Below are 27,046 nucleotides of genomic sequence, written 5' to 3'. Positions count from 1 at the left end.
AGGCATCAAAACTATGAATTAATACATGTGGAATTATATACTTAACAAAAAAGTGTGAAACAACTGAAAATATGTCTTATATTCTAGGTTCTTGAAAGTAGCCACCTTTTGTTTTTATGACTGCTTTGCACACTCTTGGCATTCTCTTGATGACCTTCAAGAGGTGGTCACCGGAAATGGTCTTCCAACAATCTTGAAGGAGTTCCCAGAGATGCTTAGCACTTGTTGGCCCTTTTGCCTTCACTCTGCGGTCCAGCTCACCCCAAACCATCTCAATTGGGTTCAGGTCTGGTGACTGTGGAGGCCAGGTCATCTGGCGTAGCACCCCATCACTATCCTTCTTGGTCAAATAGCCCTTACACAGCCTGGAGGTGTGTTTGGGGTCATTGTCCTGTTGAAAAATAAATGATGGTCCAACTAAACGCAAACCGGATGGAATAGCATGCCGCTTCAAGATGCTGTGGTAGCCATGCTGGTTCAGTATGCCTTCAATTTTGAATAAATCCCCAACAGTGTCACCAGCAAAGCACCCCCACACCATCACACCTCCTCCTCCATGCTTCACGGTGGGAACCAGGCATGTAGAGTCCATCCGTTCACCTTTTCTGCATCGCACAAAGACACGGTGGTTGGTAACAAAGATCTCAAATTTGGACTCATCAGACCAAAGCACAGATTTCCACTGGTCTAATGTCCATTCATTGTGTTCTTTAGCCCAAACAAGTCTCTTCTGCTTGTTGCCTGTCCTTAGCAGTGGTTTCCCAGCAGCTATTTTACCATGAAGGCCTGCTGCACAAAGTCTCCTCTTAACAGTTGTTGAAGAGATGTGTCTGCTGCTCGAAATCTGTGTGACATTGACCTGGTCTCTAATCTGAGCTGCTGTTAACCTGCGATTTCTGAGGCTGGTGACTCGGATAAACTTATCCTCAGAAGCAGAGGTGACTCTTGGTCTTCCTTTCCTGGGGCGGTCCTCATGTGAGCCAGTTTCTTTGTAGCGCTTGAAGGTTTTTGCAACTGCAGTTGGGCACACTTTCATAGTTTTCCCAATTTTTTGGACTGACCTTAATTTCGTAAAGTAATGATGGCCACTCATTTTTCTTTGCTTAGCTGCTTTTTTCTTGCCATAATACAAATTCTAACAGTCTATTGAGTAGGACTATCAGCTGTATAGCCACCAGACTCCTGCACAACACAACGGATGGTCCCAACCCCATTTATAAGGCAAGAAATCCCACTTATTAAACCTGACAGGGCACACCTGTGAAGTGAAAACCATTTCCGATGGCTACCTCTTGAAGCTCATCAAGAGAATGCCAAGAGAGTGCAAAGTAGTCATCAAAGCAAAAGGTGGCTACTTTGGAGAACCTAGAATATAAGACATAATTTCAGTTGTTTCACCCTTTTTTGTTAAGTATATAATTCCACCTGTGTTAATTCATAGTTTTGATGCCTTCAGTGTGAATGTACAATTTTCAAAGTCATGACAATACAGAAAAATCTTTAAATGAGAAGGTGTGTCCAAACTTTTGGTCTGTACTGTAGATGGTAAATTATGTAATTAATTCTGATGCCTAAAGCAAACATGACCACTCATATGCAGTATTCAAACGTATAACTTGTTCACATGTTCCTTTTCTTCTACAGCACAGTGAAGATCACTTGATGTTACATTTGCTTTCTTAGAGAACACAGAAGCCGAATAGGAATTTAAAAGTTCAGTCTTCTAAACATCATTATTGACCACTTTACCCTTTTCATCCTTTAAAAATCCTATAGCATCTTTGGCTTTTCTTTAACTTTTGACTTACTTCCAAAATCTTTTCTTATTGTTTTTGGTCTCTCTTGCAAGCCTCAATTCATTACTGGCTTTAGCTCTTCTAACGCTAGCCCAGCTTTCCCTACAGACAGAATTATATTCTTCTTTAGATATGAACCCTTCTTTCCATTTGATATTCATTTCTTTGTTCCTTTTTAGCAAGCTTTTAAGTTCAGTATTCAGCCATCCTGGTCTCCATAAATGCTTTTCATTCTTCCTTCTTTTCGGGATTGTTATTGATTGTGCAGTGAGAATTTAGTTTAGCAAAATCTCCCATCCTTCCTGGACATTTATTTCCTTTAGAACATCCTACCCTTCCTTCCTTTTTACTGAGTCCATTAAGTACTGCCTTTCTACAGTCCAATCTTAAAATCTCAGTTTTCGCAGGTTTTCCTCCTTTTGTTGTTCAAGATTATAGGATAGCATGTTCGCTGCCTCCTAAGTTCTCGATCCCCTTTACTTCCTCAACCGTTTCCTAACTTTTGGTAAAAATTAGATCCAAATAAATAATTGCAGCGGTGGGATTTGAACCCATGCCTCCAGAGAGATGGGAGCCTAAATCCAGCACCTTAGACCGCTCGGCCATGCTACCTCTTACAGATGTTTAAAGTTATTTATTTCAGAAGTTTGCTTTTGATGTATGTGGCAGAAAATATTTTTTATCTAATAAGACAAAAAGACAAATGTTATTATGCAACAGCAACGTAATTATCAGGGATTTGTTTGTACATTGACTCTGGGGCACCATTTTACAAAACATATGACTTGTATGAAGATATTTTACTAATCTTTCCTCTGTTGGCTCATCCGCTAATTTTTAGATATCACTGAATTAGGTGGTATAGATTACTTGCTATGATCTCCCATATACAGGACGCACAAACATTAAGGATTCCTACACCCCTGCCTGTACGTAACAGATAATCAGAAGCAGCAGCAAGGAAGACATTATACAGCAGTGCAGAGCAATGTAGCTATGAGTTCATCACTAGGGTGACTTACTGGAAAGCAGCAGAAGCAGCATGGCTCTGTTTATGTTTGCTAATCACTCTGCTCATCCTGTATTGATAACCCTAAAAAGGCAATAGGGATATGAGCTAGAAGTTAGACTTCTTTTGAACAAGATTGATTTTGGCAAATTTTCAGAATGGTTGATCATTGATTGAACTGACATGGATGTAACATAGATGGTAAATTATGTAATTAATTCTGATGCCTAAAGCCAACATGACCACTCATATGCAGTAGTCATACATATGATTTGTCACATGATCCTTTTCTTCTACAGCACAGTGTAGATCGCTTGATGTTACATTTGCTTTCTTAGAGAACACAGAAGCAAAACAGGAATTTAAAAGTTCAGTCTTCTCAACATCATTATTGACCACTTTACCCTTTTCATCCTTTAAAAATCCTACAGCATCTTTGGCTTTTCTTTAACTTTTGACTTACTTCCAAAATCCTTTCTTATTGCTTTTGGTCTCTCTTGCAAGCCTCACTTCATTACTGGCTTTAGCTCTTCTAACGCTAGCCCAGCTTTCCCTGCAGACAGCATTATATTCATCTTTAGATATGAACCCTTCTTTCCATTTGATATTCATTTCTTTGTTCCTTTTTAGCAAGCTTATAAGTTCAGTATTCAGCCATCCTGGTCTCCATAAATGCTTTCCATTATTCCTTCTTTTCGGGATTGTTATTGATTGTGCAGTGAGAATTTAATTTAGCAAAATCTCCCATCCTTCCTTGACATTTTTTTCCTTTAGAACATCCTACCTTTCCTTCCTTTTGACAGAGTCCATTAAAAACTGCCTTTCTACAGTCCAATCTTAAAATCTCAGTCTTCGCCGGTTTTCCACCTTTTGTAGTTCAAAAGTATAGGATAGAATTACCGCTGCCTCCTAAATTCTCAATCCCCTTTACTACCTCAACTGATTCCAAATTTTTGGTAAAATTTAGATCCAAATAAATAATGGCAGCGGTGGGATTTGAACCCACGCCTCCAAAGAGACTGGAGCCTTTATCTAAGCACCTTAGACCGCTCGGCCACGCTACCTCATATGGAATTTCAAACTTATTTAAATCAGAAATTTACTTATGATATAAGTGGCAGAAAACATTGTATACCTAATTAGACAAAAATACAAATGTTATTATGCATGAGCAACGTAGTTATCAGGGATTTGTTTGTACATTGACTCTGGGGCACCATTTTACAAAACATATGACTTGTATCCAGATATTTAACTAATCTTTCCTCTGTTGGCTCATCCGCTAATTTTTAGATATCACTGAAATAGGTGGTATAGATTACTTGCTATGATCTCCCATATACAGGACGCACAAACATGAAGGATTCCTACACCCCTGCCTGTACGTAACAGAAAATCAGAAGCAACAGCAAGGAAGACATTATACAGCAGTGCAGAGCAATGTAGCTATGAGTTCATCACTAGGGTGACTTACTGGAAAGCAGCAGAAGCAGCATGGCTCTGTTTAGGTTTGCTAATCACTCTGCTCATACTGTATAGATAACCCTAAAAAGGCAGCAGGGATATGAGCTAGCAGTTAGACTTCGTTTGACCAAGATTGATTTTGGCAAATTTTGAGAATGGTTGATCATTGATTGAACAGACATGGATGTAACATAGATGGTAAATTATGTAATTAATTCTGATGCCTAAAGCAAACATGACCACTCATATGCAGTATTCAAACATATGACTTGTTCACATGTTCCTTTTCTTCTACAGCACAGTGAAGATCACTTGATGTTACATTTGCTTTCTTAGAGAACACAGAAGCCAAATAGGAATTTAAAAGTTCAGTCTTCTCAACATCATTATTGACCACTTTACCCTTTTCATCCTTTTAAAATCCTATAGCATCTTTGGCTTTTCTTTAACTTTTGACTTACTTCCAAAATCCTTTCTTATTGCTTTTGGTCTCTCTTGCAAGCCTCACTTCATTACTGGCTTTAGCTCTTCTAAAGCTAGCCCAGCTTTCCCTACAGACAGCATTATATTCTTCTTTAGATATCAACCCTTCTTTCCATTTGATATTCATTTCTTTGTTCCTTTTTAGCAAGCTTTTAAGTTCAGTATTCAGCCATCCTGGTCTCCATAAATGCTTTTCATTCTTCCTTCTTTTCGGGATTGTTATTGATTGTGCAGTGAGAATTTAATTTAGCAAAATCTCCCATCCTTCCTGGACATTTATTTCCTTTAGAACATCCTACCCTTCCTTCCTTTTTACTGAGTCCATTAAGTACTGCCTTTCTACAGTCCAATCTTAAAATCTCAGTTTTCGCAGGTTTTCCTCCTTTTGTTGTTCAAGATTATAGGATAGCATGAACGCTGCCTCCTAAGTTCTCAATCCCCTTTACTTCCTCAACCGTTTCCTAACTTTTGGTAAAAATTAGATCCAAATAAATAATTGCAGCGCTGGGATTTGAACCCACACCTCCAGAGAGATGGGAGCCTAAATCCAGCGCCTTAAACCGCTCAGCCATGCTACCTCTTACAGATGTTTAAAGTTATTTATTTCAGAAGTTTGCTTTTGATGTATGTGGCAGAAAATATTTTTTATCCAATAAGACAAAAAGACAAATGTTATTATGCAACAGCAACGTAATTACCAGGGATTTGTTTGTACATTGACTCTGGGGCACTATTTTACAAAACATATGACTTGTATCCAGATATTTAACTAATCTTTCCTCTGTTGGCTCATCCGCTAATTTTTAGATATCACTGAATTAGGTGGTATAGATTACTTGCTATGATCTCCCATATACAGGACACTCAAACATGAAGGATTCCTACACCCCTGCCTGTACGCAACAGATAATCAGAAGCAGCAGCAAGGAAGACATTATACAGCAGTGCAGAGCAGTGTAGCTATGAATCCATCACTAGGGTGACTTACTGGAAAGCAGCAGAAGCAGCATGGCTCTGTTTATGTTTGCTAATCACTCTGCTCATCCTGTATTGATAACCCTAAAAAGGCAACAGGGATATGAGCTAGCAGTTAGACTTTTTTTGACCAAGATTGATTTTGGCAAATTTTGAGAATGGTTGATCATTAGTGTTGAGCATTCCGATACTGAAATATCGGGTATCGGCCGATATTCGCGGTATCGGAATTCCGATACTTAATTCCGATACTATTGCAATATCGTATACCGGAATCGGAAGTTCCCATAATGCAATGAGACATTTTCATTTTATTCAGCCAATGAGGATCCTAAGAAGTGTGGGCACATCCTGTTAGGCATGTAGGCATCTTAACTAATGGCATGGCTGTGATTGGCTGCTGAAATGATGTCATGATGCACTATAAAAGCCACCGCCGCCATTTTGAGCTCACTCTGCTGTGAATTCAGTTAGGGATAGGACGCTGTTGTTCTGAGGGACAGTTTTAGCTACCTATTTGCTCTATACTGCTTTACCCAAGCTACTTTCTAAATCACTGTGCCTTGCAGTGCTAGTGCACAGTTCCCTGTGCTGTTCACCGCTATCTGCAAGGTCTGTGTGTGTGAGTGCAGCTCACCCTGTAGTGTGTGCTTCAGCCAAGTCTGGTTGTAGTGCACTCAGTGTGTGTCACTGCCTCATACATTGTCCTTTTTTGCCAATTCATAATTTTTCCTGATATCTCCTATTAGTGTGGTGGTTCCATCTGTATTCAGCTAAATTGGTTCCAAACACACTATATAGGAGTAGATAGAGAAATTTTTTTCCGTCTTGCAGCACTAGTGCACAGTGCTCTGCATCTGTACTGTTCACCGCTGTCTGCAAGGTCTGGTGTGTGAGTGCAGCTCACCCTGTAGTGTGTGCTTCAACCCCGTCTGGTTGTAGTGCACTCAGTGTGTGTCACTGCCTCATACATTGTCCTTTATTGCCAATTCATAATTTTTCCTGATATCTCCTATTAGTGTGGTGGTTCCATCTGTATTCAGCTAAATTGGTTCCAAACACACTATATAGGAGTAGATAGAGAAATTTTTTTCCGTCTTGCAGCACTAGTGCACAGTGCTCTGCATCTGTACTGTTCACCGCTGTCTGCAAGGTCTGGTGTGTGAGTGCAGCTCACCCTGTAGTGTGTGCTTCAACCCCGTCTGGTTGTAGTGCACTCAGTGTGTGTCACTGCCTCATACATTGTCCTTTATTGCCAATTCATAATTTTTCCTGATATCTCCTATTAGTGTGGTGGTTCCATCTGTATTCAGCTAAATTGGTTCCAAACACACTATATAGGAGTAGATAGAGAATTTTTTTTCCGTCTTGCAGCACTAGTGCACAGTGCTCTGCATCTGTACTGTTCACCGCTGTCTGCAAGGTCTGGTGTGTGAGTGCAGCTCACCCTGTAGTGTGTGCTTCAACCCCGTCTGGTTGTAGTGCACTCAGTGTGTGTCACTGCCTCATACATTGTCCTTTATTGCCAATTCATAATTTTTCCTGATATCTCCTATTAGTGTGGTGGTTCCATCCATATTCAGCTAAATTGATTCCAAACACACTATATAGGAGTAGATAGAGGAGCCTTTCTGCAGCATTGGGCCCTGCAGCCCCAGCCAGATTAGTATTAGCCTATTTTTTGCAGCCTCATCTATTGCATTGTAGGTTACCTTCCTACATTGTAATAGCTACAAAAAGTTTGTGATACTATCGTTATTACATCTTTAGGCACATCCAGTGTCTTTTTGTGACAAAAAAAACCTAAATAAAGTTCACCAAACACTCCACTTTACAGTTGTGTAGGCCACATTAGCTCATATTAAAGTCTAGTCCACACTTTATAAAATTAGTGTTTCTTATACCTGTTAGCAGCTGTTCAGGAATAAGCACACTAAGCCCTTAGTACTTTTCTGCCTATCTTTATCAGTCTACCAAGATGAAGAAGGCAGGGAGTAAGGCATGTGGTCGTGGTCGTGGGCGTGGGCGTGGAGTTTCTGCAGGGAGAGGACGTGAGGATTCTGTGCCTGCAGGGAGAGGACGTGGGGATTCTGTGCCTGCTGCGGGCACCAGTGACTCAGCATCCCCCAGTTTTACCAGGGAACAGTCCTTTATGCGCAGCTTTGTAGGAGCTAGCCGTACCCCACTGCTGCGCGAGGACCAAATTGAAGCCGTTGTCGGATGGATGGCAGCTAACGCATCGACTTCAATTAGTTCCAGATCCTCTCAGGTCCTGAGCACTGAAGAGCACCCATCTGTCTCTTCACCACCTGCCAAATTGCCCAGGCAGTCAGAGAGCCCTGGACAGGAGCCATCTCTACTTCTGTTCTCTGAATCTCTTGGCTTGGAAAGAGGGGGCCAGCCAAGCAGAATTCGAGAATTTGAAGAAGAGGTAGTATGCAGTGATGCGCAACCGTTTTGTCTCTCTGAATCTGAAGAGGCGGGTGGGCCAGTGCCTATGGTCAGCAGCACACCTCAGTACGCATCTGATGATGAGACTCAGGTGCCACTTTCTGGTGCGTACTGTGCTGTCGAGACTACCCAGGAGAAGCAGTTGTTTGAAGAGGGTGGTGTAGATGATGAGGTCCTTGACCCATCATGGCGTGAGGGACAGGAAGGTGGTGGGAGCAGCTCTGAGGAAGAGATTCCCCGAACGGCCCAAAAAGGAGGGAGAGGGAGGGGGCAGACTTGGTTGCCTGTAGCCTCCACTTCGGCACCCATTAGGAGCATGGCTCTTCCAAAATCCAAAGCGGGCGCTCCCAAGACTTGCAGTGCCTGGTCCTTTTTTGACACAGTTGCAGATGACATTTGCTTTGTCAAATGCAAGCTGTGTAATCAGAAGGTGAAAAGAGGGAAAAGTGTCAGCAACCTCAATACCACAAATATGTGGAAACATGTGCGGACCAAGCACGTGGTGGAGTTACAAAAACACACTGAAGACCTAGGCCAACCTACAGCGCCACCTACCACCTCTTCAGCTCGTGTTGTAGCCTCTTCCTCCAGCTCACACACAGCTGGTTCGGCTTCCTCACAGGATCGCCATGGAAGAATCTCTGGCACTGTTGTACAGAGACACAGTGTAATTCCACCCACAGCACCACTTTCCCAGTCATCCTCACACTCCCAGGCCAGTCTACAGCCATCGTTAGCACAGGCATGGGAGAAAAGGCGCCCATACTCGGCAAACCACCCCCGAGCACAGGCTCTGAATGCTGGCATTGCTAAACTACTGGCCCTTGAAATGCTATCATTCAGGCTGGTGGAGACTGACACATTCCGTAACTTTATGGCATTGGCAGTCCCACAATACAACGTGCCCAGCCGCTTTTATTTCAGCAGGCAAGCCGTCCCTGCCCTGCAACATCATGTGGAGGGAAAAATTAAACATGCGCTACAAAACGCCGTCAGTAGCAAGGTCCACCTGACCACTGATGCGTGGACCAGTAAGCATGGACAGGGACGATACCTTTCCCTCACTGCCCATTGGGTAAATATTGTGGAGCCGGGTACAGATCTTGAGAGTGGCGCTGTACGTGTTCTGCCAACTCCAAGGATTGCAGGAATCCAGTCTGTACACATTGACTCCTCCTCATACTCCAGTTCCTCTGAATCAGCGCTGCAGGAGCCGTCACGGTCTACCTCCACATCGACCCGTGAACGGTTACCTGTTATGATGACCGATATGAGCACAGCCGTGGCCAAACGTCAACAGGCCGTATTAAAATTAATTTCTTTGGGGAATCGAAGCCACACAGCGCAGGAGCTCTGGAATGCCATCAAGCAGCAGAGTGACGTGTGGTTTGTGCCAGCGAATCTCCAGCCAGGCATGGTAGTGTGTGACAATGGCCGAAATCTGGTGGCAGCTCTGGGCCTAGGCAACCTCACTCACATCCCATGTCTGGCACATGTGCTCAACTTGGTCGTGCAGAGTTTTTTGAGGGACTATCCGGATCTTGATGCACTGCTTCACAAGGTCCGCATAGAGTGCGCTCACTTGCGGCGTTCCAGCAATGCAAGATCACGCATTGCAGCTCTGCAGCGCCGATTATGTCTTCCGGAACATCGCATCATATGTGACCTACCCACCAGGTGGAATTCAACGTTACATATGTTGGAGAGGTTGTGTGAGCAGCAGGCAGCAGTAATGGAGTACCAGCTGCAGCAGGCGCAAACAAGTCGCAGTGCGCGCCGTTCACACTTCACCACCACTGAGTGGGCCTCTATGAAGGACATTTGCCACGTTTTGCGTGCCTTCGATTATTCCACGCGGATGGCGAGTGCAGATGATGCACTAGTCAGCATGACTATCCCCCTTATCTGCCTGCTTGAAAAAACACTGCAAGCACTAAGGGACGAGGTTTTGGAAGAGGTGGAGGATGAGGAGTCACAAATGCCATCTGCTTCTCTACAGTCTGCGCAACGTGGTTCCTCACAAAGGCCTAGGCACGGGACACTTTGTGAGGAGGATGAGGAGGAGTCAATGGATGAGGAAGACATCTGTCCAGAGGAGGGAGGTACACAATGCTCTAGTAGTCAGTATCTAGAGCGAGGGTGGGGTGATGCAGAGCAGGCAGAGATCACGCCTCAAGCAGGGGACAGCGTTTCTTGGCCAGTTGGCAGTCTGCAGCACATGGTTGATTTCATGCTGCAGTGCCTCAGAAACGACCGCCGCATCGCCCACATTCTCAACACGGCTGATTATTGGGTGTCCACCCTCCTAGATCCTCGCTACCGGGACAACTTACAAAGCCTCATAACACCATTGAACCGGGAGCGTAAAATGCGGGAGTACCAAGACGCACTGGTGCATTCCATCATGTTCTCCATTCCAACCGAGAGCAGTGCTGCTAGTGCTTTACAAAGCAGCTCAGTGCGTCGAGGCAGTGGAGGAAGCTCTGCACAAAGAGGGAGCAGAAGCAGCGCCTCAGCACAAGGCAAGACCAGTATGGCCGAAATGTGGCAAAGTTTTGTGTCCCCGCCGCCACAAATGTCTACACCATCACAGACAGCTCCAGTCAGCAGGAGGCAACGTTTCCGTCAGATGGTGACAGACTACATGTCTTGCCCTCTTAGTGTACTCCCAGACGGCTCTTCTCCCTTCAAGTTTTGGGTCTGTAAGCTGGATACATGGCCAGAGCTTAGTCAGTATGCACTGGAGGTGCTAGCTTGCCCTGCTGCTAGTGTATTATCGGAACGCGTCTTTAGTGCCGCAGGTGGTGTACTAACAGACCGTCGCATGCGACTATCCTCCGATAACGTTGACCGGCTTACTTTTCTCAAAATGAACAAGGCCTGGATCTCTCATGAATTTGCCAGTCCTCTTCCAGAATAAATAATTGGTTGGCAACAGTATCCAGGTCTCCTGTTCTGTTCATGTTTCTACCACCTGAACTGTAATCCCTGAGCTCCAACACCGCCAGTTGGCGCTCGGAAGTGCCGTCTGCACAGTCAACACTTGCTGCCGTGTTATTGGGGTTCAGTAACGTCAGCTGTTCTCCTGCTGTGCGGACGGCAATTTCTCCTGATTTGTCCACATCCACTGTACTACACATTTTAAAGTTGCTCCAATTACTCCTCTGGCTCCTCTGTTTTCATTCTTATCCCTGGGCTCCAGCACCGCCAGTTGGCGCTCGGAAGTGCTGTCTGCACAGTCAACACTTGCTACCATGTTATTGGGGTTCAGTAACGTCAGCTGTTCCCCTGCTGTGCGGACGGCAATTTCTCCTGCTCTGTCCACATTCTCACTACTACAGATTTTAAAGTTGCTCCAATTACACCTCTGGCTCCTCTGTTTTCAGTATTATCCCTGAGCTCCAACACCGCCAGTTGGCGCACGGAAGTGCCGTCTGCACAGTCAACACTTGCTGCCGTGTTATTGGGGTTCAGTAACGTCAGCTGTTCTCCTGCTGTGCGGACGGCAATTTCTCCTGCTTTGTCCAAATCCACTGTACTACACATTTTAAAGTTGCTCGAATTACACCTCTGGCTCCTCTGTTTTCATTCTTATCCCTGGGCTCCAGCACCGCCAGTTGGCGCTCGGAAGTGCCGTCTGCACAGTCAACACTTGCTGCCGTGTTATTGGGGTTCAGTAACGTCAGCTGTTCTCCTGCTGTGCGGACGGCAATTTCTCCTGCTTTGTCCACATCCACTGTACTACACATTTTAAAGTTGCTCGAATTACACCTCTGGCTCCTCTATTTTCATTCTTATCCCTGGGCTCCAGCACCGCCAGTTGGCGCTCGGAAGTGCCGTCTGCACAGTCAACACTTGCTACCATGTTATTGGGGTTCAGTAACGTCAGCTGTTCCCCTGCTGTGTTCACGGCAATTTCTCCTGCTTTGTCCAAATCCACTGTACTACACATTTTAAAGTTGCTCGAATTACACCTCTGGCTCCTCTGTTTTCAGTATTATCCCTGAGCTCCAACACCGCCAGTTGGCGCACGGAAGTGCCGTCTGCACAGTCAACACTTGCTGCGGTGTTATTGGGGTTCGGTAACGTCAGCTGTTCCCCTGCTGTGTTCACGGCAATTTCTCCTGCTCTGTCCATATTCACTGTGCTACTTATTTAAAACTTGCTCCAATTACACCTCTGGCTCCTCCGTTTTTAGTATTTACCCTGGGCTCCAATACCGCTAGTTGCTGCTCAGAAGTGCCGTCTGCACAGTCAACGCTTGCTCCAGTGTTATTGGGATTCAGTAACGTCAGCTGATCCCCAGCTGTGTGTCCGGCAAATTCTCCTGCTTTGTCCACATCCACTGTAGTACGGATTTAAAACCTCCTCCAAATACACCTCTGGCTCTTCTGTTTTTAGTATTTACCCTGGGCTCCAGCACCGCCAGCTGGTTCTCGGCAGTTCCATTGGCTCTTGTACCTTCTGCTACCCATCCGGGTTCCAGTACCGTCAGCTGGTCCTCGGTAGTTCCATTTGCTCTTGTATCTTCTGCTACCCATCCGGGTTCCAGTACCGTCAGCTGGTTCTCGGCAGTGCCTTTGGATTAGGTGCCTCCTTCTCGGTATCCAAGTTCCACCAACGTCTGCTGGTCCTTGGTAGTGCTTTCTGGCACAGGTACCTCCTGCTTAGTAACCGAGTTCCAGTAACATCAGCTGGTCCTCGGTAGTTCCATTGGCTCTTGTACCTTCTGCTACCCATCCGGGTTCCAGTACCGTCAGCTGGTCCTCGGTAGTTCCATTTGCTCTTGTATCTTCTGCTACCCATCCGGGTTCCAGTACCGTCAGCTGGTTCTCGGCAGTGTCTTTGGCACGGGTACTCCCTCCTGCCCAGCCTGGTTCCAGCACGCCAGCTGTTTCCGGGTAGTGTCAACGTCACTTTGCCTCCAATGCGTTGTCCTGTCGTGTTGCGGTCGGGTTAGCCGACTCTATGGTGCCTGCAGTTTAGGTGACTCCTATGTGGGCTGCGGGATCTGGCAATGAAGGCTGGTTCCATAGTGCCAATAGGACAAGCACCCTCTGTAGGACTGTGGGTTTTGGTAACTGCGGCCGGCTCGCGGCCTTGAACTTTTTTTTTACATGGGTACCTTCTGCTACCCATCCGGGTTCCAGTACCGTCAGCTGGTTCTCGGCAGTGCCTTTGGATTAGGTGCCTCCTTCTCGGTATCCAAGTTCCACCAACGTCTGCTGGTCCTTGGTAGTGCTTTCTGGCACAGGTACCTCCTGCTTAGTAACCGAGTTCCAGTAACATCAGCTGGTCCTCGGTAGTTCCATTGGCTCTTGTACCTTCTGCTACCCATCCGGGTTCCAGTACCGTCAGCTGGTCCTCGGTAGTTCCATTTGCTCTTGTATCTTCTGCTACCCATCCGGGTTCCAGTACCGTCAGCTGGTTCTCGGCAGTGTCTTTGGCACGGGTACTCCCTCCTGCCCAGCCTGGTTCCAGCACGCCAGCTGTTTCCGGGTAGTGTCAACGTCACTTTGCCTCCAATGCGTTGTCCTGTCGTGTTGCGGTCGGGTTAGCCGACTCTATGGTGCCTGCAGTTTAGGTGACTCCTATGTGGGCTGCGGGATCTGGCAATGAAGGCTGGTTCCATAGTGCCAATAGGACAAGCACCCTCTGTAGGACTGTGGGTTTTGGTAACTGCGGCCGGCTCGCGGCCTTGAACTTTTTTTTTACATGGGTACCTTCTGCTACCCATCCGGGTTCCAGTACCGTCAGCTGGTTCTCGGCAGTGCCTTTGGATTAGGTGCCTCCTTCTCGGTATCCAAGTTCCACCAACGTCTGCTGGTCCTTGGTAGTGCTTTCTGGCACAGGTACCTCCTGCTTAGTAACCGAGTTCCAGTAACATCAGCTGGTCCTCGGTAGTTCCATTGGCTCTTGTACCTTCTGCTACCCATCCGGGTTCCAGTACCGTCAGCTGGTCCTCGGTAGTTCCATTTGCTCTTGTATCTTCTGCTACCCATCCGGGTTCCAGTACCGTCAGCTGGTTCTCGGCAGTGTCTTTGGCACGGGTACTCCCTCCTGCCCAGCCTGGTTCCAGCACGCCAGCTGTTTCCGGGTAGTGTCAACGTCACTTTGCCTCCAATGCGTTGTCCTGTCGTGTTGCGGTCGGGTTAGCCGACTCTATGGTGCCTGCAGTTTAGGTGACTCCTATGTGGGCTGCGGGATCTGGCAATGAAGGCTGGTTCCATAGTGCCAATAGGACAAGCACCCTCTGTAGGACTGTGGGTTTTGGTAACTGCGGCCGGCTCGCGGCCTTGAACTTTTTTTTTACATGGGTACCTTCTGCTACCCATCCGGGTTCCAGTACCGTCAGCTGGTTCTCGGCAGTGCCTTTGGATTAGGTGCCTCCTTCTCGGTATCCAAGTTCCACCAACGTCTGCTGGTCCTTGGTAGTGCTTTCTGGCACAGGTACCTCCTGCTTAGTAACCGAGTTCCAGTAACATCAGCTGGTCCTCGGTAGTTCCATTGGCTCTTGTACCTTCTGCTACCCATCCGGGTTCCAGTAACATCAGCTGGTCCTCGGTAGTTCCATTGGCTCTTGTACCTTCTGCTACCCATCCGGGTTCCAGTACCGTCAGCTGGTTCTCGGCAGTGCCTTTGGATTAGGTGCCTCCTTCTCGGTATCCAAGTTCCACCAACGTCTGCTGGTCCTTGGTAGTGCTTTCTGGCACAGGTACCTCCTGCTTAGTAACCGAGTTCCAGTAACATCAGCTGGTCCTCGGTAGTTCCATTGGCTCTTGTACCTTCTGCTATCCATCCGGGTTCCAGTACCGTCAGCTGGTCCTCGGTAGTTCCTCAGCTTTCTTGTACCTTCTGCTACATTTCCAAGTTCAAGCTTTTTGAAATGGTTCTTGGTAATCACTCTGGATCTCCCTGACGAGGACCCTGAAGACGAGGACCCTGAAGACCAACCCTAAGAAGACGAGGACCCCGAAGACAATGACCCTGAAGACGAGGACCCTGAAGACCACCCCGAAGAAGACGAGGACCCTGAAGACCACCCCGAAGAAGACGAGGACCCTGAAGACCACCCCGAAGAAGACGAGGACCCCGAAGACGAGGACCCAGAAGACCAACCCGAAGAAGACGAGGACCCCGAAGACGAGGACCCCCGAAGACGACGACCCTGAAGACCACCCCGAAGAAGACCAAGAAGATGACCCTGAAGAAGTTGACCAAGAAGACAAAGAAGAGAAGACAAGCACCAAGATACAGAAAAACAAGAGACAGAAAACCAAGAAGCAGAAATACAAGAAGCTGCAGAACAAAAAGCGGAAGAACATTAAGCATAAGACTAAAAATCAGAGCAAAAGATAATATCTAAATTATAAGCAGAAGATGACTAAGCAGTGTATGGGGGTGAGTCCGTTCCTCCTCGTGGTGCCCCTGGAAAAGACCTGCTGCTGCAGGCCAAACTGAACGCGGACAAATCCTGTTGTAAATCTTTTGTGACGGGCAGAACGAAAGGTGTAATGTCCAACCTTTTATAGATAACAACTACAGGAATGCCTGTCACAAATAAGAATATGATGAAGAAGAAGAATATGAAGAAGATGAAGAAGTAGAATATGAAGAATGTAAAAAAAAGAATAATACGAAGAAGGTGAAGAAGAAGAAGGTGAAGAAGAAGTGGATGAAAAAGATGCTGAGGATGATGAAGGAGAAAGTGTGGGAGAAGTAAAAAAGAAGGTGAAGAGCATGGAAGTAGTGAAACATAAATATCTGACAAAATATAAAAATACTTAACATAGTTAATATTTCCGTAACTCAGAACATAATAAAAAAATATTAATTCCTGCTATTCCATTTGACTGGGCTAAACCTCTATGCCTTTATTGTCTCCCCCACCTCCCCCAATACATTCTACATTATTCTTAGTTGTTTTCCTTCATGTAGAAATAACCTACAAGGAAAGAAAGGGTTTATTTTAATTCCGATATTTATGTCCCATTGACTTGCATTGGTTTCCGGTATCGGAATCGGCGATATCCGATACTTTTTCGGTATCGGTCCGATCCAATCCGATCCGATATTTCCCGATATCGGAAGGTATCGCTCAACACTATTGATCATTGATTGAACTGACATGGATGTAACATAGATGGTAAATTATGTAATTAATTCTGATGCCTAAAGCCAACATGACCACTCATATGCAGTAGTCATACATATGATTGGTCACATGATCTTTTTCTTCTACAGCACAGTGTAGATCGCTTGATGTTACATTTGCTTTCTTAGAGAACACAGAAGCAAAATAGGAATTTAAAAGTTCAGTCTTCTCAACATCATTATTGACCACTTTACCCTTTTCATCCTTTAAAAATCCTAGAGCATCTTTGGCTTTTCTTTAACTTTTGACTTACTTCCAAAATCCTTTCTTATTGCTTTTGGTCTCTCTTGCAAGCCTCACTTCATTACTGGCTTTAGCTCTTCTAACGTTAGCCCAGCTTTCCCTGCAGACAGCATTATATTCATCTTTAGATATGAACCCTTCTTTCCATTTGATATTCATTTCTTTGTTCCTTTTTAGCAAGCTTTTAAGTTCAGTATTCAGCCATCCTGGTCTCCATAAATGCTTTCCATTATTCCTTCTTTTCGGGATTGTTATTGATTGTGCAGTGAGAATTTAATTTAGCAAAATCTCCCATCCTTCCTGGACATTTCTTTCCTTTAGAATACCCTACCTTTCCTTCCTTTTTACTGAGTCCATTAAAAACTACCTTTCTACAGTCCAATCTTAAAATCTCAGTTTTTGCAGGTTTTCCACCTTTTGTAGTTCAAAAGTATAGGATAGAATTACCGCTGCCTCCTAAATTTTCAATCCCCTTTACTTCCTCAACCGTTTCCTAATTTTTGGTAAAAATTAGATCCAAATAAATATAGTAACATAGTAACATAGTTTGTAAGGCCGAATAAAGACTTGCGTCCATCAAGTTCAACCTGTTAGTTCTGTAATTGCTAAAGTTGATCCAGAGGAGGGCAAAAACCCCAAATGATTTGGCCAATCTTCACCTGAGGAAAAATTCCCTCCCGACTCTGAAACCAGCAGTCAGAATAAATCCATGTTTCAACCTACTATTTTATTTTATTTTTAAGTATATGCTGAAATCTGCCTGGTATCTAGAAATGCATCCAGTCCCCGCTTGAACTGGTGTAGTGAATCCGACATTACCGTCTCCTCACTCAGTGAATTCCATATTCTCACTGCTCTTACCATAAAGAACCCCTTCCTATGCTGGTGCTGAAACCTTTTCTCTTCCAGTCTTAGTGAATGCCCTCTTGTTACCGTAATATTCCTCCTTTTGAACAAATCCCTGGCAAGGTCTCTATACTGTCCCCTAACATATTTGTACACATTTATTATGTCCCCCCTCAACCTTCTCTTTTCCAGGCTGAATAGTCTTAGTTTTGCCAACCTCTCTGGGTATTGCAGCCCCTCCATTCCCTTTATTAATTTTGTTGCCCTCCTTTGTACCTTTTCAAGCTTATTTATATCCTTTCTATATATTGGGGCCCATAACTGAGCACAGTATTCCAAGTGTGGTCTGACCAGCGCTTTGTACAGTGGAAGAACAATGGTCTCATCCTTTGCAGCTATACCTCTTCTGATACATCCCATTACCCTGTTTGCCCTTACAGCAGCGGCCTGACTTTGGGCACTCCAATTTAGTTTGCTATCAATCAAGATGCCCAAGTCCTTCTCCATCTCTGAATTCCCCAATGATTTCCCATTCAGTGAGTACTGGTGACTTCCATTTTTCCTTCCCATATGTATGACCTTACATTTCTCCTCGTTAAACCTCATTTGCCATTTAATGCTCCACCTACCCAGCTTATCCAAATCCCTCTGTAGGTCTGCACTGTCCTCTTTTGCATTAATTGTTTTACATAACTTTGTGTCATCTGCAAATATTGATATTTTACTATTTATCCCGTTGACTATGTCGTTAATAAAGATATTAAATAACAATGGGCCTAGTACAGACCCCTGTGGTACCCCACTAGTGACGCTTACCCAATCTGAGTATATTCCATTTATAACCACCCTCTGCCTTCTATCCTTTAGCCAGTTAGCTACCCAGTTGCAGATATTTTCCCCCAGCCCCATCATTCTCATTTTGTATACCAACCTATTATGTGGCACGCTATCGAACGCTTTTAAGAAGTCGAGATACACGACATCCACTGGTTCCCTCTGATCTACTCGAGAGCTAACCTCCGCGTAGAAGTCAATCAGGTTTGTTTGGCAGGAGCGATTCCTCATGAATCCATGTTGGTTCGGGATTAAAAGATTATTAGCATCAAGATGCTCCGTAATTGCCTCTTTAATGAAGCTTTCAAAAATTTTGCCCACAACGGACGTCAGACTCACCGGCCGATAGTTTCCGGCGTCACTTTTCGCTCCCTTTTTGAATATTGGCACTACATTCGCCTGTCGCCAATCAAGTGGCACAGACCCAGTCTCAACAGAGTCCTTAAATATAAGATATAACGGTCTGTCTATCACATTACTTAGTTCCCTTAGTACCCGTGGGTGTATGCCATCAGGTCTTGGTGATTTGTTTATTTTAATGTTACTGAGGCGTTTCTGTACCTCAACTTGGGTTAGATTAGTCATACTTAGTGGAGGATTAAGCTTGTCGCTTCTCATTTCTCCTGTTAGTTCGATTTCCTTTGTGAAAGTTGTCGAAAAAAAATTATTTAATAGATTAGCTTTATCCTCATCTTTCTCTATGATTTTGCCTTCATCACTTTTTATTGGTCCAAAATTATCCGATTTAATCCTTTTACTATTTATATACGTAAAGAACAGTTTGGGATTTGATCTACTTTCCCTAGCAATACGTCTCTCTGTTTCCTCCTTCGCTATTTTTATTTGTTTTTTACAGGTTCTCGTTTTTTCCTTGTAACACTTTAGTGCCTCCTTACTGTTTTCCTGTTTTAATCTCTTGAATGCCTCTTTTTTGCTATTTAACGCCCCTTTTACGTTCTTGTTCAACCATATTGGTTTCCTCTTATTTCTGGCCCTTTTATTCCCATACGGTATATACCTCTTGCACTGAGTATTCAGAATTCTTTTGAAGGTTTCCCATTAACTATTCGTATTCCTTTGATTAAGAATTTTGTCCCAGTCAATAAGTTGAAGGCTTTCTTTCAGCTGATCAAACTTCGCCCTCCTAAAGTTTAATGTTTTTGTTGTTCTCTTATTGATAACCCTACTGAAGGGCATTTTGAAGTCGATAATATTATGGTCGCTATTACCTAACTGCCCCCCTATCTGTACCTCAGTTATTCTATCAGGCCTATTAGTCAATATTAAGTCCAACACGGCCTTCCCTCTCGTTGGTTCCTGCACTAGTTGGGAGAGATAATTATCCTTAATATTTGTCAAGAACCTTTTTCCTTTCTGAGATCTACAGGTTTCTGTTTCCCAGTCAATATCCGGGTAGTTGAAGTCCCCCATAACAATCACTTCATTATGTTTTGCTACTTTGTCTATTTGTCCTAATAGCAGATTCTCATTCTCCTCTGTTATATTTGGTGGCTTATAGCAGACCCCCAGTAATATTTTATTATTATTTTTTGCCCCCTATATCTCTACCCACATGGACTCGACCCCCTCTTCTCCCTCTCCTATATCTTCCCTTAGTCTGGGTTTTAGACATGACTTTACATATAAGCAGACTCCTCCACCTTTCCCCTGTTTCCGGTCCCTTCTAAATAAACTATAATCGAATAAATTTACCGCTCAGTCGAAGCTATCGTCTAGCCAAGTCTCTGTTATACCTACGATGTCATACCTCTCCTCCGATATAAGCGCCCGCAGCTCATCCGCCTTATTGGTCAGGCTTCTTGCGTTGGTCAGCATGCAAGATAAAACTTTGTGGTTATTTAGCATCCTATTCTTCTCTAACGATCTAACTGTACTATCCCCACCCCCCCCTCTACCCTCATTATATTCACTTCTCCCCTTCCCCCTTGCTTGCCTCACATCCCACCTATTTCCTTGGTTTCCCCCCCGTCTCTAGTTTAAAAACTCCTCCAACCTATTAGCCATCTTCTTCCCCAGCACCGCTGCACCCTCCCCATTGAGGTGCAGCCCTTCCCTCCGGTAGAGCCTGTAGCCGACCGCGAAGTCGGCCCAGTTCTCCATGAACCCAAACCCTTCTGCCTTGCACTAACTCTTTAGCCACTTATTCACCTCCCTAACCTCCCGTTGGCGCTCCTGTGTGGCTCGCGGGATTGGTAGTATTTCTGAGAAAACTACCTTGGAGGTCCTTGCCCTAAGCTTCCTACCTAGGTCCCTGAAATCATTTTTAAGGACCCTCCATCTACCACTCACTTTGTCATTGGTGCCGATGTGGACCATAACCGCTGGGTCTTCGCCAGCCCCCCCCAGTAACCTGTCAACCCGATCCGCGATGTGCCGGACTCGAGCGCCAGGGAGGCAGCACACCGTTCGGCGATCCCGGTCTTTGTGACAGATTGCCCTGTCTGTCCCCCTAATAATAGAGTCACCCACTACCAGAACCTGTCTTGCCTGCCCTACACTTCCCCCCTCCCCCTCATTACTGGAGCATACACTCCCCCGGCGGTCAGAGGATCTGTCGTGCTCCAATAATGCCGGTTCTGAACCAGCCTTCCTATACTTCTTCCCTCTATCCCTCCTAACTGTTATCCAGCTCCCTGCCTGTTCAGCCTGCACTTCCCCTCTATGCTCCACCCCCAGTATTGACCCATTGAGTGTCTGCTCGGTGAGCAGCAAACTCCGTTCCATGTTGTCGATGCTCCTCAGTACCGCTATCTGAGCACTTAGATCCAGAATTTGGGCTTCCAAGTGCACGATATGCTCACATCTCTCACAGCAGTATGGATCCTCGAGCGGTTGCTCACAGAATGCATACATTGCGCAAGATGTACACTGCACGGCTCCGGCCAACATGGACGTCATTCTAAATATGGGGATACAGTCAGTATATATATACAAGTACAAAACACAATTATTTATATATAGGTGTATGGACGGGGATCAATTAGGGATGTGCAAGTGTATCAATTAGATATCGGCGGGGGATCAGTTAAGTATCAAGTATGGACGGGGGAATCAGCTAAGTAGATCAGGTGGAATAATTAAGTGAAAAGTAAAGTAAAGAAAGAATGAAATACAGTCAGCAATTCAGTCCAAAGTCCTCCCTTCCAAACTCCCTGAATCCAAAGTCACTGAAAAACAAGTCACACACTTACTTTCGTTCGCACTTACGCTCCGGACACACGCAGCTCGTTCACACTCGCAAACTAAGAGATTTAAAGAGTTTTTTTTTTTTTTTTTTCTTTTCCAGCAATGTACCCTTCACCTCAATGCACTTCCAAAGGACTTGATGCCCAACCAGCTGCCCCTTATAAACCCTTAATTATGACCCCTTCCCCTTAATTAACCCCTTGTGAGTAAATCTACACCTCAGGATTTTAGTGCAATGTAGTTAACCCTTAAATACACAGGTAGTAAACTAAGAAACTAAAACTGTAGTGAGAAAATAGATTTTAAAAAGCCCAATAAATCTAAACAGGTAGAAAAACACTCAGCAGGTCACAATGCAGCCACTCACCGCAATTCACACAGGTATTTTTTGCAGGATTCCTAATACCACTTCACTGAAAAACAAGTCACACACTTACTTTCGTTCGCACTTACGCTCCGGACACACACAGCTCATTCACACTCGCAAACTAAGAGATTTTTTTTTTTTTTTTCTTCCTTTTCCAGCAATGCACTTCCAAATAATGGCAGTGGTGGGATTTGAACCCACGCCTCCAGAGAGACTGGAGCCTTAATCCAGGGCCTTTGACCACTCGGCCACGCTACCTCATCCGGATGTTCAATCTTATTTAAATCAGAAATTTTCTACAGTCCAATCTTAAAATCTCAGTTTTTGCAGGTTTTCCTCCTTTTGCAGTTCAAAATTATAGAATAGCATGACCCCTGCCTCCTAAATACTCAATCCATTTTACTTCCTCAACAGTTTTACTAATTTTTTGTAAAAATTAGATCCAAATAAAAAATGGCAGCAAAGGGATTTGAACCCACGGCTCCAGAGAGACTGGAGCCTTAATCCAGCTCCTTAGACCGCTCGGCCACGCTACATCATCCGGATGTTCAATCTTATTTAAATCAGAAATTTGCTAATAATATAAGTGGCAGAAAACATTGTATATCTAATTAGACAAAAATACAAATGTTATTATGCATGAGCAACGTAATTTTCAGGGATTTGTTTGTACATTGACTCTGGGGCACCATTTTACAAAACATATGACTTGTATCCAGATATTTAACTAATCTTTCCTCTGTTGGCTCATCCGCTAATTTTAGATATCACTGAATTAGGTGGTATAGATTACTTGCTATGATCTCCCATATACAGGAAACTCAAACATGAAGGATTCCTACACCCCCGCCTGTATGTAACAGATAATCAGAAGCAGCAGCAAGGAAGACATTATACAGCAGTGCAGAGCAGTGTAGCTATGAGTTCATCACTAGTGTGTCTTACTGGAAAGCAGCAGAAGCAGCATGGCTCTGTTTATGTTTGCTAATGACTCTGCTCATCCTGTATTGATAACCCTAAAAAGGCAGCAGGGATATGAGCTAGCAGTTAGACTTCTTTTGACCAAGATTGATTTTGGCAAATTTTGAGAATGGTTGATCATTGATTGAACTGACATGGATGTAACATAGATGGTAAATTATGTAATTAATTCTTATGCCTAAAGCCAACATGACCACTCATATGCAGTATTCATACGTATGACTTGTTCACATGTTTCTTTTCTTCTACAGCACAGTGAAGATCACTTGATGATACATTTTCTTTCTTAGAGAACACAGAAGCCAAATAGGAATTTAAAAGTTCAGTCTTCTCAACATCATTATTGACCACTTTAACCTTTTCATCCTTTAAAAATCCTATAGCATCTTTGGCTTTTCTTTAACTCTTGACTTACTTCCAAAATTCTTTCTTATTGCTTTTGGTCTCTCTTGCAAGCCTCAATTCATTACTGACTTTAGCTCTTCTAACGCTAGCCCAGCTTTCCCTGCAGACAGCATTATATTCTTCTTTAGATATGAACCATTCTTTCCATTTGATATTCATTTCTTTGTTCCTTTTTAGCAAGCGTTTAAGTTCAGTATTCAGCCATCCTGTTCTCCATAAATGCTTTCCATTCTTCCTTCTTTTCGGGATTGTTACTGATTGTGTAGTGAGAATTTAATTTAGCAAAATCTCCCATCCTTCCTGGACATTTCTTTCCTTTAGAACATCCTAACTTTCCTTCCTTTTTACTGAGTCCATTAAAAACTGCCTTTCTACAGTCCAATCTTAAAATCTCAGTTTTCGCAGGTTTTCCTCCTTTTGTAGTTCAAAATTATAGGATAGCATGATTGCTGCCTCCTAAGTTCTCAATCCCCTTTACTTCCTCAACCGTTTCCTAATTTTTGGTAAAAATTAGATCCAAATAAATAATGGCAGCTGTGGGATTTGAAGCCACGCCTCCCAATAGACTGGAACCTAAACCCAGCACCTTAGACAACTCGTCCATGCTACCTCATACAGGTGCTCAAAGTTATTTATATCAGAAGTTTGCTTTTGATGTAAGTGGCAGAAAATATTTTATATCCAATAAGACAAAAATACAAATGTTATTATGCAACAGCTAAGTAATTATCGGGGATTTGTTTGTACATTTATATTATAGGATAGCATGATCGCTGCCTCCTAAATTCTCAATCCCCTTTATTTCCTCAACTGTTTCCTAATTTTTGGTAGAAATTACATCCAAACAAATAATGGCAGCAGTGGGATTTGAACCCACGTCTCCAGAGAGACTAGAACTTTAATCCAGCACCTTAGACAGCTCGGCCACGCTGCCTCATACAGATGTTCAAACTTATCTAAATCAGAAATTTGCTCATGATATAAGTGGCAGAAAACATTGTATATCTAATTAGACAAAAATACAAATGTTATTATGCATGAGCAACGTAGTTATCAGGGATTTGTTTGTACATTTACTCTGGGGCACCATTTTACAAAACATATGACTTGTATGCAGATATTTTACTAATCTTTCCTCTGTTGGCTCATCCGCTAATTTTTAGATATCAATGAATTAGTTGGAATAGATTACTTGCTATGATCTCCCATATACAGGACACTCAAACATGAAGGATTCCTACAACCCTGCATGTACGTAACAGATAACCAGAAGCAGCAGCATGGAAGACATTATTCAGCAGTGCAGAGCAGTGTAGCTGTGAAGCTATCACTAGGGTGACTTACTGGAAAGCAGCAGAAGCAGCATGACTCTGTTTATGTTTGCTAATCACACTGCCCATCCTGTATTGATAACCCTAAAAAGGTAACAGGGATATGAGCTAGCAGTTAGACTTCTTTTGACCAAGATTGATTTTGGCAAATTTTGAGAATGGTTGATCATTGATTGAACTAACATGGATGTAACATAGATGGTAAATGATGTAATTAATTCTGATGCCTAAAGACAACATGACCAATCATATGCAGTTTTCATACATATGACTTGTTCACATGTTCCTTTTCTTCTACAGCACAGTGAAGATCACTTGATGTTACATTTGCTTTCTTAGAGAACACAGAAACAAAATAGGAATTTAAAAGTTCAGTCTTCTCAACATCATTTTTGACCACTTTACCCTTTTCGTCCTGAAAAATATCCTATAGCATCTTTGGCTTTTCTTTAACCTTTGACTTACTTCCAAAATCCTTTCTTATTGCTTTTGGTCTCTCTTGCAAGCCTCACTTCATTACTGGCTTTAGCTCTTCTAATGCTAGCCCAGCTTTCCCTGCAGACAGCATTATATTCTTCTTTAGATATGAACCCTTCTTTCCATTTGATATTCATTTCTTTGTTCCTTTTTATCAAGTTTTTAAGTTCAGTATTCAGCCATCCTGGTCTCCATAAATGCTTTCCATTCTTCCTTATTTTCGGGATTGTTACTGATTGTGCAGTGAGAATTTAATTTAGCAAAATCTCCCATCCTTCCTGGACATTTCTCTCCTTTAGAACATCCTACCTTTCCTTCCAAACTGCTCAGAAGACAAAGCTAACACATGGAAAAGTGACAAGTGTTATGCACACGCCCGGACTGATTGGCGTGTGCGTGATTAGTGATTCCACTGTGCCATGAACCGGAGAGTGCCTGGAGGGGCTTTACTAAGTATCTGCCCGATCCGACCAAGGTCGCACGATGGCATATGACGCCAGTGCACAAGGGAGGAACCGAGCAGAGGGACCAGGTGCCACTCCAGGTCAGACCCCGGACACGGCTGTTGACCCACACCGGGTTATAGAGGAACAGGCAGGCTAGAGCGCAGGCTGGGCAGGGTCCAGTAAAGACTGGGAGACGGGTTCAGAGCCACAGATGTATTAATAAAGCAGAGTAAAGCGAAACCGCATGTGCGGTAGACAAGGCTGAGCAGAGCAAAGCCGCAGACGCAGTAGACAAGGCTGAGCAAAGCGAAACCGCAGACGCGGTAGACAAGGCTGAGCAGTGCGAAACCGCAGACGCGGTCGACAAGGCTGAGCAGAGCAAAACTGCAGACGTGATAGACAAGGCTGAGCAGAGTGAAACCACAGATGTGGTAGACAAGGCTGAGCAGAGCGAAACCGCAGACGCGGTAGACAAGGCTGAGCAGAGCGAAACCACAGACGCGGTGGACAAGGCTGAGCAGAGGGAAACCGCAAGTGCGGTGGACAAGGCTGAGCAGGCAGGAACCGCCGGAGCGGTAAGTAAGACAGGACAGAGATAAATCGCTGAAGCGGTAAACAAAGACAAAGCAAAGGGGACAGGGCTCTGTTCACACGGAACAGACTGGAAAAGAAAGGCAGAACCAGATACACACAAGGTACATGCAAAGAAGTAGCGAAAGGACTCCAACTCACAAACGGAAGTACAATGACAATGAGTAGAAGTTAGGTGCAGGTTCAGACTCTACAGAAAAAGGGAGCAAACGGACATAAAGACAAAACAGGTAAGAAGCTAGGAGACATTTCAGACAAGAAGAGCTACTGCAACAAAATGCAGGAACGAGCCTAGGTAAAGCCAAGTGCTGGTTCAGACACTGCAGAAAAAGGGAGCAAATGGACATAAAGACAAACAGGTAAGAAGCTAGGAGACAGTTCAGACAAGAACAGTTACTGCAACAAATTGCAGGAACGAGCCTAGGTAAAGCCAAGTGCTGGTTCAGACACTGCAGAAAAAGGGAGCAAACGGACATAAAGACAAAACAGGTAAGAAGCTAAGATACAGTTCAGACAAGAACAGTTACTGCAACAAATTGCAGGAACGAGCCTAGGTAAAGCCAAGTGCTGGTTCAGACACTGCAGAAAAAGGGAGCAAACGGACATAAAGACAAAACAGGTAAGAAGCTAGGAGACAGTTCAGACAAGAACAGTTACTGCAACAAAATGCAGGAACGAGTCTAGGTAAAGCCAAGAGCTGGTTCAGACACTGCAGAAAAAGGGAACAAACGGACATAAAGACAAAACAGGTAAGAAGCTAGGAGACAGTTCAGACAAGAACAGTTACTGCAACAAAATGCTGGAACAAATCTAGGTAAATCCAAGAGCTGGTTCAGACACTGCAGAAAAAGGGAACAAATGAACATAAAGACAAAACAGGTAGGAAGCTAGGAGACAGTTCAGACAGGAACTGTACTGAAGCAAAATACAGGAACAAGCCTGGGAATATGGCCCCCAGAGGCAGAAACGAACAGGCTAAAAGAGA

The 27,046-nt window shown here is 44.2% G+C and overlaps 2 non-coding genes across 2 annotated transcripts; both read right to left on the bottom strand.

Moving 5' to 3' along the window:
• Positions 1-22,006: 22,006 nt before the first annotated feature.
• Positions 22,007-22,088, bottom strand: TRNAL-AAG (transfer RNA leucine (anticodon AAG)). Its single transcript has one exon. It is a non-coding gene; the product is annotated as a tRNA-Leu (tRNA).
• A 1,980-nt stretch (positions 22,089-24,068) lies between these two features.
• On the bottom strand, positions 24,069-24,150 carry TRNAF-AAA (transfer RNA phenylalanine (anticodon AAA)). The gene has a single exon. It is a non-coding gene; the product is annotated as a tRNA-Phe (tRNA).
• Between the last annotated feature and the right edge of the window lie 2,896 nt (positions 24,151-27,046).

This window comes from Phyllobates terribilis, unplaced genomic scaffold (genome assembly GCF_046119375.1).
Source record: "Phyllobates terribilis strain yellow unplaced genomic scaffold, ASM4611937v1 Scaffold_11__3_contigs__length_659146591, whole genome shotgun sequence".
Classification (NCBI taxonomy): domain Eukaryota; kingdom Metazoa; phylum Chordata; class Amphibia; order Anura; family Dendrobatidae; genus Phyllobates; species Phyllobates terribilis.
This window is presented reverse-complemented; position numbering and strand designations above follow the sequence as displayed.